Source organism: Etheostoma spectabile, chromosome 14, assembly GCF_008692095.1.
Source record: "Etheostoma spectabile isolate EspeVRDwgs_2016 chromosome 14, UIUC_Espe_1.0, whole genome shotgun sequence".
NCBI classification, from domain to species: domain Eukaryota; kingdom Metazoa; phylum Chordata; class Actinopteri; order Perciformes; family Percidae; genus Etheostoma; species Etheostoma spectabile.
This window is the reverse complement of record NC_045746.1, coordinates 3,774,622-3,787,643: the sequence shown is the minus strand read 5'-3', so window position 1 is coordinate 3,787,643 and position 13,022 is coordinate 3,774,622. Positions and strand designations below refer to the sequence as shown.

General features: G+C 39.7%; 1 protein-coding gene and 1 pseudogene across 1 annotated transcript in view; both read left to right on the top strand.

Annotated features, from left to right (window-relative positions):
• Nucleotides 1–6: 6 nt before the first annotated feature.
• On the top strand, nt 7–1,147 carry LOC116701328 (uncharacterized; annotated as a pseudogene).
• Nucleotides 1,148–11,294: 10,147 nt separating this feature from the next.
• ndrg1a (N-myc downstream regulated 1a) overlaps nt 11,295–13,022 on the top strand; it is a 14,327-nt gene continuing 12,599 nt past the window's right edge. The window contains exon 1 of the mRNA XM_032534964.1: nt 11,295–11,445. The gene's annotated coding sequence lies outside the window, so the exon portion shown is untranslated. The remainder of the gene's footprint in view (nt 11,446–13,022) is intronic.

The following is a 13,022-nucleotide window of genomic DNA, read 5'->3' as shown; positions in this document are numbered from 1 at the left end:
GTCCTCCAAAACGCTCCAGGCAAGATGCTCCCTTTTATTCAGGTAAGAAAGAGTCAAGACAAGGCATTTGCCATAACTGTCTTGAAACATGATTGTCATTTCAAAACCTAATTTCAACTGGGATGTTTTGTAGTTGATGGACAGGCTGGCACCACTAATTTGTGAAGACAGAAGATATGTGGAGAACAACATCAGAGTCTGTTTATCAACCAACAAATGTTTTGTCAAGGTAGGTTTTTATTTAAAAACGTGGATATTTCAAGTTAACTCTTCACTGTTTATTATATCAACTAACCCAGTTTCTAAAAAAGCTGTGTTGTATTTTTTCAGATTCCAGTGGTCCCAGATTCTCTGCACGTAAGAGAAACTACTGGAACTGGATGCCAGTCAGATCACAGCAAGATGGTGCGTCGTCACTTCAAAGGAATCCTGCAGCTCTTTCCGGAGTTGGCCTCCAAATGGAACGGAGAACGTGCAGACCACCCGAGCACTGCTCGGCTCTCCACTCCCTGAACCGGCAGCCTGCACAGCTTCAGATCAGATGTGAGGTGAAGTTCAGCACCCTTTCTCCATTGAATCCCTCCTGAAGAGAGACAGTCCCTCTGCTCGGGCCTCCAGAGCGTCTCCTCTTTCCGGCGTGCGTCAGAGTGGAGCACAGCCTTGGTCCACACACAGACGAGCTGGGACAAAGAGGAGCTTCACTGGGACTCTGAGGAGCCTCTCCTCCTTCAAGCTTCAGCTGGAAGTTCCCCCATCTGCTCAACAGGGGGCAGCACACACCATGGACTCACTGCTAGTGCAGTTGCTCAGCCCATCAGGATGGATGTGTGCTCTGATCCCTCATTCCCTGTCTACACAGACCAGTGCTGCTCCCTATTTCACAGCCCACCACAGTTACATCACTTACCCTGGACCTGCATTTACCCATGATGCTTTCCGTTTTCGTTTGTAATGGTATTTTTCCTTCTTCCAAATTGCACTTTTACATGTTATACACTTTTGAGTGGACCGTACACATCAGAGAGATTTTTCTTTAAAATCCGACACATTCAAAGGACACAAGGCCCATTACTAGGTCCCATGTGTTTCTTGTTGTCGTATCTATATTTCTTTTATTTGTGGCTTTATTTTGTTTTAAAAAAACCTCATGGTTCTATTGACTCACGTTGTGTAATATTGTTTACAGGGACATATTCTGTGTTTTTTTAAAAATTTTTTTAGATTGTTTATTTTGTTTTGAGGTCAGCATGTGACCACGAAATGGCAACTTAGTATTTCAAAGTTTAGCTTGAAATAATGTCACCACACTCCTTATGAAACACAGAACGATTAAAGGTGTTTCTTCTGCATCCTACTCCTTAACTTTTTTTTTTTTTTTAAACATTATAGTTATTAGTCTTTTTGTAGTTAAACTTCTGTATTCCTCCTGCCATGCTTAGGGTTAAGGTCAGTGTAAAGACACTACAACATCTAATGGTGCATGCCAAGATTAACCATGCAAGTCAGTGCAGATGTTAAATTTGAACACTTGCACTTTAAACCCTGCTCCCTGATGCTGCAGTCACCATATTTAGTCCTTGACATTATACTGGGTTGACTGACCACTGTGGCAAGGTAAGGTGAGCAAATATGTAAAGGGTAAAATCTATTTGCTTTTCTACTTGCAGTACAGCGACGCTGCAATGTACATTCTCTGAACTATGACCTGCTTAGTCCGTTTGAACATCTTTGGTACAACTCACATTGAGTTAGTATTAATAATAGGAGGTAGAAGTTTTGTGAAGGCAAGCAGAATGTTTTTATCAAAAACTCTGAGATGCGAGGTGTAGTCAAATTAGTTGTCATGGGATTCATTTATTGAGGATACAAAGGCCCAAAGTTTGAGGCTTTTCAAAGTGCAAAGTGACTCTTTATGGACTGTACTGACAAAAATTTTATAGCACAAACACTTCAGGACAAAAGAATTGGCAGCCAGGCATTAGAGTCTCACTCTCCATCACATGCTTGCTGTCAGGTCACTTGGATGCCATGAACACAGACGATACAGCTCTTCCTTTATGACCCACTCACTTAACACAAGACATTTGATCTTCACAATCAAGCTCAGGAACCAGAGGTAAAGAATACTGTGCAAGTGCCAAGGATTCCCTGAGATGTATGTAGCCAGGAACACAAGAAAATCCAATCAGACTAAATACACAGGTTCACATCAAAGTTTGCCCCAATTTTTTTTTTGAAGCATAGCAATTAAACATGAGGTTGGTCTAAGGCCTTGGAGGCAATTTATTTAAATAATATGCTCCCGCATAAAATAATTAATCTAAATCAGTTCTTTTTCATTATGTCTCCCTACTTGACAACCCTTATCAATGTCATGAATTTCTCACAGATAACATAAGAGCATGTGAGTCTTACAGTCAAAGAAAAACTGAAAGAGGTCTGTCATGAGACAAGAACTTGGCTGGACAGAGGCCAAGGAAGAGGAGTTGTTGGCATCGTGTACCCACCACACCCAACATACTGTGAGATTATTAGTGGACGACCTAGATTGCGATGCAGCACTCTTGCCATCCATCTTTTTTTCCCTACCCCCCTCCCTCCACTGACTGGTCAACAGAGATTACACTCAGAGAGCAGAGCCTGGCAGTCAGACAGAAAAGGCTCAGCATGTGACTGACTTGAGTGACACTGAGGTACGGAGACAAAAAAAAACACGTGTCTTTCCTTTTCTTCGCTGCTTCTCATTTTTCTCACATTATTTCTCATGCTTTCACATAATTTTCACATCATATTCATCCTTTGGAACAGCTTCTTTAGGGATATGTTATTAAGTCCTATCTCAGGGTGAAAAGGGCCTTAGCCAGACACAGAAACATCTGCTGTTTGACATGTTTCTAAGTGTCACATTTTACATTAAAGTGTTGAGGAAATGAAACCAGGAGATTGCAGACCATATCAGAGGAAGATGGAGTTTGTCTGTCTGTCTAAGGACTAACTTCAGTTGCTGGTTTGTGTTTACTGATTGAATAAACTGGTTCGAGCATTATTCTCCCTGAATGCCATGTTGTGAAGAAGATTGTTACTTGGTGTACAGGCCGTTATTATTCTGGATGTCACAGATTTCCTGACCCACCCACCCTACGTGTCTGTATGTACGTGTGTTTTTATGTTACTCTGTTTAAAATGCGTCTCACAAATCCTTAATCTAAGATTTAAAATCAACCTCACGACAGGTGAGCTGATGTTAGTCTTCACCCCTGAACAAAAATACGCCTCTCCTCTCCTTTCAAATGAGACAAGACCAAATTTTGTTCTGGCCTTAGCATGATATATTGAATGAGCGTGCATGTGTGTGCGTGCAAGTTTTCAGGCTAACACAGTTCTTTGCAGCTTGTTTACATGTAGGCCAGGGGACAACACTGGGACATGCTGCACTGAGGAAAGATGCACTATTATTAGCATTAACTTCCATTTCCTCATATTTGACAGTGGAGTAATGGAAAAATATCTTAGGCTACTTTCATTGTTATTTGTCTCATGCTTTGTGCAATTTAGTAAATACTTGTAGAAACAAACAGTAACACACAGTTGTGGAAGATGTATTCAGAAGTAAAAGTAGCAATAGAACAACATATGGTACAGATATTTAATTACAAGTTGTGCAGTTAAAATATTACCCAGATAAAAGTACAGAATGTCTCATACAGCAGAATGACCCCTTATTATTCTGTTTTTAAGCACTGAAAATATACATATAAGAGCATTTTTTTGCTGTTGTGGTTTGTCAATGTGAAGCCAATTTGAGATACGTTGTATACTACTGGGTCGATTAGTATAGTAGGCTACTGCATAATATCATATAAGTATATCATCTGTTGAATAGAAACATATATATGAAACTCATATGATAATATGTTAAAATAAACTAGTATCTAGAAGTGGCAAATAAATGTAGAGTAAACAAAACGATATTTATCTCTAAATCGTGGTGGAGTTGGAGTAGCCTAAAGCAGCATCAAATGGGAATACTCATCTAAAGTACAAGTATACCTCAAAATTGTATTTATACATAACGTATTTAGCTACTTCACGCCACGAGAAATACACACAGCTACCATGAAATATGTTTAATGTAAAACCAGGCATCACTGTTGATACAATACAGTAGATAATAGGCTACATTCTCCTAACTCCCCATGCCGTAATGTCTTGAGTAAATACTGGGGCTGACCTAAAGGTGTGGTACTCGGAAGTAAGAGGATAAACAAAAGCACCACCTTCACCACAACAATTCAGCAGTCACGTCGCGCTCGTCTTCCTCGCCCCCATCCGGCCCTGCACCGCCCACATCAGCTGCTGTTATTCGGAAACTACTGCGTTCAACGTGAGGGGCTGTGCTGCGTTCAAGAACTGAGCACATTTAGAAACTGGCACATTCAGGTCTTTTGCGATTACCCTGTTTTGGTTGAGGGTGTTGATTTTTTTTTTTTTAAGCTGCACAAAGATTCTGTGAATATAACATTTCATTGGGTTAAATTCCTAGGATATTGATCTAAATCATGTAACGTAGGCTATATCATTAATAATCTTTAGTATATATTTAGTAATATATTCTACTTACTTTACACTCTATTGCATGTCAGAGGGAAATATTGTAATTTTTACTCATTCATATTTTCTGACAGCTATAGTTAGGCTAGTTACTTTACAAATCAAGATTTTATGCAAACGTATGATGCATTGTTGTAAATTAAAATACGCAAAAGTAGGCATGTACAATAGTCAATATTTGCTTCACCTTAACAAAATATAATGGTAAAAACCTACTTTACAATAACATTTCCCCAATAATACTAGACTAACACTCCCATGGATATTTTTTCTGCATTTAACACTTTTACTGTTGATACTTTTATTAATAGGACTATATTTGGCTAATAATAGAATGCAGGGCATTGACTTGTAATGTAGTATTTTAGCAGTGTGGTATTGTTACTTTTTCTTCTGTAAAACACCTGAATAATTCCTTCACCACTGTTCTTTTCCTACTTCATTGAATTGTAGGTCTAATCACGGAAGCAGTATGTACAACAGCCCCTGAAGGCAGCATTATACACCACAAATGACCCCCTGCAGTGTCTACTGTTTGAATGTGCGTAAAAACTGCTGGTTTACCTAAAACTGTTTCAAGTTCCCTTACACTTATGTTTTAAATCTACAGACAGGGATTCATCATAGTCTTTGAAAATATAATTATACTTTATGGGATACGTAGTCTTGTATCTACGTCTTTATGTACTGTTACTGCATGTATAAATTTACTTTTATAGATCAAGATAAAAAAAGAGCAGGCCTATCATAAGGGGCATCGCAGTAAAAAACACTGACAGGCCCTTTAAATAGGACAATCAAAATTTACAATACTATTCACTTTATTGTATTTGATAAGTTTTATGATAAGTTTTAGGGTGGTGATGGTGCAGTGGATATACCACATGCCTTTGGTGTGGGAGATCCGGATTCAATACCCACCGCGATGCATTGACCATTGTGTCCCTGAGCAAGACACTTAACCCCTAGTTACTCCAGTGGCGTGCAACCTCTGATATATTTACCAATTGTAAGTCGCTTTGGATAAAAGTGTCGGCCAAATGACATGTAATGTAACAATACTGAGGACTCTATTGTCCTGAGCCAATGTAGGAGAGACCTTTGATTTACAACAGTTATAATGCAGTTTATTATCTGTTTTTGAAGAGTGTTTTGTTTGTTTATCCAACAAATAAGGTTGGATAAACAAACAATGAGGTTAATAAGTCAAGTCAACTAACGCTTCAGTAACTATTAACAACTTAGACAGTGAAGTGGTATGCAACACAACTTTTCCCCCAAAAGAACTGTCAATCATTGAGAATCTACCACAGTATTCCTTCCCTCGAGCAGTGCAGTATGGTGTAGCCTGCAGTGAGTTAACCAACTGCATGATTTCCCTGACCGTGAATGAACCTGTGACTTTGAGGACATGCTGTCAACCGAAACATCCTTCACACACACACACACACACACACCACACACACCCCACCCACCACACACACACACACAGTCATGCTAATACTCTCCATTCTAAAGCCCCACCTGCCGTCTGTATCCCCCCTTAGATATCTTTTATGCAAAAACGTTTAGGAAAATGTGATCATTTTCTTTATTGCCAAGAGTAAGCGTTATCTGTCTGTAATTGTTCCCACTGCGTGTGATTCTTTGTCCATTCTTATTGCTGGACTACTGATGTCCCCTCTCCCCTCAACCAAAACATACCATCATCCCTTATATCTATTTAATGGGACACACCCTCACCCCTACCACCAATATCCAAACAAACAGTTCTGTCCCCTGTTTATATATAAACCCTGTTGGTCCACAGCACATCAACTGATGTTTCTGTGTGGGGGATGAGTTAAAACAGTCCCTGCAACACAGCAGGATCTCAGTTTCCTGTCCGTATGTCACAGAACAGAGCCACTTCAACACATTCAGGAAGAGGCCCATGAGCAGGATTAGATCTTAGTCTCACTTTTAGGCTCCAGTAATTTCAATCAAATTGACAGCAACTGAATCAAGCTCTGGGTAGAATGGCATCTCTATATCGCACTGAGTTCATACAGTTTCGTAATTTTGAATCTAACACGATGTTGCCTCTCCCACAAGCTGACATCCTGTCACCATGACCTCATATTTTTTCCTCAGGAATTAAAACATAGGCTGGTTAGGTGCTGCCTCTATCCCTGCAGAGTGACCTGCTGCTCCTGCTGGAATGTGTTGCTCCTGCCAATGCTAAATGCAAAAAAAAGGCAACAGTAGGAGGGATTTCCATATGCATGAAAAAGGAAACGTTATGCAGAGGAAGCAGGTTGTTAGTGTTTCAGGTACAATGAAACAACATCATTGATTTGTTTCCAGTGTAACCGACTAAAATCCATATCGCATCAGTACTATTCTAAGCAATTTTTGGGGAGCGTCAATGCCAAGCCTGTACATGGCTACAGTAGAGTAGTAAAGATTTACACACGGCACCCACTGAAAGCGCTTTTCCAGCTAAGTTTGAGTGTGTCTAAAATTGTTTCTGGTGATGAAGAAATTAGCACCATGATCAGTGACTGCGGCCCTGGGAAGATTAGATTAGTTTATTTTTTTTTAATTATTTATTTTATTTTCTTATGCAACACAAAATACGCTCAGTCAGATGCATGCTGGTCATTCATACAACCACCATTCCCTTTGTACTGCATAGCTGGATGGTCTATGGTCTATTTTCTTTTATTCCATTGTACTGCATTGTAGATTATAATTGTATTTAATCAGTTAGACAGCGTAAACACGTGAATGAACACACTTAGAAATATTGTTGTGCCTTTGATTTATTAGAACAGACAGTAGGCTGTTCATGCATTTTGTAAGATATGCTAATAATTAATTACACAGACATGTTTGTCTCTCAACTTTGAGAATGTGTCAGCTGACTGTCCCTGTAGTTATGTGACTGCTTTCTTCAACACAACAAATCAGATTTCCTTTCTTTATCATGGTTTACCTATGTTTTCTGAGATTATACCACCTGCAAGTAGACATTCAATCAATAGTTAAGACCTAAGGAGTGCATTCAGATTTTGTAAGTGTCGGGTTAGTTTGAACTTGTCCCCCAGGAGCTCACAGACCAAACAAATATTGTTATTAATGTTTTACTGTTTAGTTATGACCGGTATACATCAGTTACATTTGACCAGCCTGGTCATTTAGTAACAACTTTATCAACATCAAGAGAAAACAAGACAGTCTTATCATAGCAGTTACTGCACCTTAAAGAGATAATCAATGTTGAATATAGGCCAGGCAGGGGGGGGACATCACATCAGAACAGCGCAGCAGCTTACACCACTGCTGCTGGTGAACTCACTTTACAGCCAAATAAAAATTCCACATGGTTTGTTTGTCTATTGACCTATAATAAGGTGCAATAATGACTGCATACATCCACAAAACACATGAGTGTGGCCTACTGGGGAGTAAAAAGATTTCTTTCTACGGCTTACATGCCTAAGTGGTTTACATAACCCTTCTGTGAAACAGTATTTAACCTAAGCAAGAATAGCCTATTAGATGCAATAGAAACCGTGATAGGAGGATATGTGACACTTTTGTTTTGGTTTTTTAGATTAAAGTAATAGTTTGACATTTTGAGACAGTTCCTGCTGAAAGTTAGATGAGAAGATTGCTAGCATTTCATATCTGTCTTTTTAGTTTGAAAATGGAGCCAGGTGATGGTTTGTTAGCTTAGCCATAAGAGACAGGGGGTAACAGCTACCGTAGCTTTTCACTCAAGTTTTTGTATACACGTTAAACAAACGTGTTGTGTGAGAAATGTTAATGGATTAATTAAAGAGCTTTAAAGGTGCTGGTTGGTAGTTTTTGTACTTTCGGACAGAGCCAGGCTAGCTGTTTCCCTCTGTTTGTAGTACTTATGCTAAGCTAACCATCTGCTTGCTGTCATATTTAACAGACAGACATGAGAGTGGTAACTAACAAGAACTAATACACAAACTGCATAATTAAACTGGACACCACTGGTAACTTTGGAAAGTAACTTCTTTACTGATGTTACAAAAAGTTGCAAAGATTTAACACTGAGGTCAACAGACACTGTCCGTGCCACACCATCAATGTGGTCTGAGAATACAATGCAGACACGCCTTTCTGCATTGGTCACCCTACCAAGCATTTCTAGGTGACTACAGACTCATTTTGTGTCATGTGTGTCTGAATTACACATTACCGTTACAAGTCTGTTGCATCACTGGGGATGTCATGATTGAATTAACATTTGCGGGCCACAGAGAGACTCTGCGATGGGCATGTGTATTGTATTGACAGCCCACAATAGATTTTATTTAATGTAAATACTATTCCGTTACATGATTTGGCAATGGTCAGTGGAATGGATGAGCTTTGATCTCCAGCAATACATAGTTTGTCTGTTTTTTATTATCTGCTCTGTTTGCAGTGACCATTGTGGGCATGAACTTGGAGATCGAACACACTTCAACTGGGTGACCCCTGACTAGCAGAGAGCAAAAACAGACAAGATAAGCTCTCTTTTGCTAGTGTGACTAGTGTGGTTGTACAACATCGGCCTACTGTATGAGAGGCAGAAAGAGAAGAAGAAAAACCTGTTGTGACCTTACACCACCTTGTCTAATGATCCATTTCTCTTTACACCTGACTCCAAGAACTCACTGTACATAATATTGCTAAAAATAGTTGTAGCTTTCTTTGTATTGCACTTAAAAAAAATGATGTCAACAAATGCTTTGCAGGATAAAAAGTACACAATAAGAGTAAATCAATGAGAAGATATAATGTACATAACAATGAGGGCATACAATCAATACAGAAATAAAGTAGGATTAAAATGGTGAAGAGAGGGAAATAAAAATATAGTAATACAATACATGACAAAAAATTAAAAGCCAGACTAAACAAGTAACGTTTTAACAGGACAGGAGCTGTAGAGTACCAATTGTCTCAAGATGTATGAAGGGGTGAAGACACCTGAGAACCGGAGGGGCTCTGGCCTTATTCATTATATGCCTTGTGAAGGTGCCAGATGTGCCCATAAACGCTGCAATCAGCCAGGTGAAAGTCCACTGGTTATTTCAAGAAATGAGACACTGCAACCTAAACATGCTGCGCTAACTCTATCAAAGTTGGCTGTCTTCAACAATAATAGCTGGCCAGGAACTGTAGGATCAGACGCAGGAACTCATTCCCACGCGTTTGTCACTATGTAGTGTTTTATTAATGGCCAGATATGTACAAATATTTTTGTTTGACTTCTCTCCATCAGTATAGCTCCCTATGTTTTGCAATGTACTAAGTGACTGACCATGACATTAGCATAGTGGGTATATCTTTCCCCTCAAATGCAGCTATTGTTCGATGTGTTCCTATTGTGGGCCTCACATTACAAGCCCACAGTGCGGCTATTGTATCTTGACAAGGACCTTTCACACACTCATTGCCAATACTAGCACTTATTGGCAGATTCACAGTGCAACAGTGAGACTCTTGCAGGTGTGGAAATTTCCACTGCACTGCATGATGAGAAGGTGAAACGAATGGATCTGGAATCACTGACGACATGCTTAGAAGATGTGTGTGTAAACACACACACATACCTCCGATTGCATGTGCAGTGTGCTGTCAAATGGTGTTAAACCACAAAGTGGCCACTCAACACAGGCAATATTTTGGATTAGATAATTGAGGCCACTTGTAGAGGGGATTGCTGCAGGTAGCATGTCTTTCATACAGTACTTTCCCTCTAAAGTAAAGTTGGAATAGCAGCTCACACAGGAGCAAACTGTCTCTTTCGTAGTTTTGATTATTGCTTCTGTAGGACAGGCTAACTTTGACTAGACAATAGCAGTGTGCTATCAAGGAAAGGCGGTTTGATTGAAGGAGAGGGAAGGGCTTCCCTTTGTACAGACTTATCTCCTCTTGGCCCCTAATCAAGGTTGCAGGCCTGGCTGCATTCTTAACCCCACAGCCGTCCACACAGCCACAGCTAACCCATCTTGACAAATAACAAGTGTAAAAATACTATTATGACTTGAAGTCCTCAGTTAGAGTGTGGTGAATTGTGGTTTACAGTACACTGATGTAAAAAAAAGACAAATGGCCTTACCAAGATTCCTGTCCACTCCCTGTCAGGTAATAGTGGAGAGAAGGAGCGCTGTTATAGCCTGCCAAACTCATTACCACCTAACTATGAATGGTAACTATCAAATGTGTCACATCAGATGGTGTAATGATGACACATTAGTGACAACGCCCACAGCTGGGTAACATTTGACACGTCTTACTGTTTTGTCAGCACCTATGTGTTTTGTTAAACAACAACTAGGCCTACTAAACTCAACATGAAAAACTAATAAAGAAAGGCGAGTGCTTAAAGGGACATTAGCCTACAGGGGATTTAAAAAAGTCATAGAAGTCAATATGAATCCTCAGGCTGATTGATAATACTGTGAGAGTATTTGCGATATGATGGAGAGGGAAATCAACTCTTTTCGAGTATTTCACCCTTTAGTCACTAGCTGTCATCTTCTTGCTCATCATGAACCCGCTGGAAAGAGTCAAGCTGCGTTATCAATCCCACAGCTGCGTTTGCCCAATAGAGAGCGCAGCGGGAAAAGTGGGCCGGGCTGCACACCCCCGAGGCTTTATAAAAAAAATTCCCTCATACATCCGCCTTGCACCGCAAGTTATAAACAAAGCAACGCTGCTGTCACTGCAACAATTCGCGCTGTTTGAAACGAGAAACCAAGTTTTTGTGGACTTTTTTCATTTTAGAAGTGTTCATCTCAGGACAATCAGAAATTTAATCCACAGGTAGGTTTCTGCTCCAAATGAAAAACTTTGGATGTTTTTATCAGCCTATTTTATAATATTTCTATTTTAGAAATAAGAAACTATGCGTTGTTTCGCAGCATGCAGCACATTGTTAGCCTATTCCTAGTTGTATTACACCACAAGTTAGGCTATTTAAAAGGCCAAATCTCAGAGAAAACATTGTGCATGTATTTTAAAATGTGTTTAGATTTTTGTGCATATAAGATCATGCAAAACACGAGTCATTTCATGTGCATGTACTTTTTGGGGAGGGAATTTGTTTTAGTAAATTTCTCTTTAATAGTAGGTCACACGTGTGTGCAACCATAGACTGTAGGCTATAGCATATAAGCAGGTACAGGAACTCATCATAAAGCAATAGGCTTTTCACACAGTGACACTGAAAGCACGGGCACACACACAAGCAGGACGCTTTTATGACAAATGCTGCAAATATGAGAGCCATAATTGCATTAAAAATCCTAGTTGCTTTCTAGCCATGATATAAAGACAACAAACAAAAAAATGCATGAGGGTGTGAGCAGGGGGAGAGGGTAGTGCTTGCAGTTGGGTAAATCAAAATGTGAAAAATGTTGTTTATTAACTTAAGGCAATAATTGCAGTCTGGCATTAGTTGGTACCAAAACAACACTGTATTGTGTATTTATAATGTACCAGCTAATTCCAATGTTGAGCAAAATCCAGTCTTCAATTCTGTCTAAAAGGTTATGAACCTGATCTCAGAAGGTCTGCTGAGCTGTGTTGATACAGGAGGATACATCCCACAATAAACGGCATCAGCTGATGGTGTGATCCCCTCAAACCACCAGACTCTGACCCCCCTCTCAGCAACTTACTGTAGCAATGGAGACACCCCCATTTTGATATCTTTTTACGATCTAAAAATGTAGGTCTATGACAGCTTAGTCCAGCAGGCCTTCTGCGCTGATATTTCAGGACCAGGGATTTGCCAGATTAAGCGAGTTCCCAAAGATTAGGGAAGCAATCATTGTTTCTGCAGATGGAAGCAGCGGGCATGGATTTAAAACTATATGGAGTCAAAGGAGGAAGGATGGCCTGGCCTTGATTCTGGCTCCCTAACATTGAGACTTGCTGCCCAGATCTAATCAGTACATATGTTCCTCTCTCTCAGTGCCCAGAGAGAGTTTGAGATCATGTTGTTTTGTTATTTGGATGTCTGGCTTAAAGCACTGTCATATCTCTGGATTTACTGTGGCAAAACAAGCACTAATGTGTTATAGGCCCGCATGAGTGGTGTTGTTTTCCTCCTAGAGCTCAAGCCGCATCATCTCGCTCTCAAGTGTAAACATTGGATTTTCAAAAAAGCCTGCTTTTGATGAATTCACAAATAAAACCTGACCACAAGAGTTATCTTTTATTGTCAAATCTTGAAAAAGTAATGGATTATGAATTGGATGGTGAGAGCATATAGTTATGTAAAGGCTTTATTATAGTAAACAAATTGTGTAATTCCAAATCTTGTTTCAGAAATATTGAAACCGTTCCAACCAGTATTTCATCAAATGCATAGTTTGTATTGTATGTTATGCAGCTGA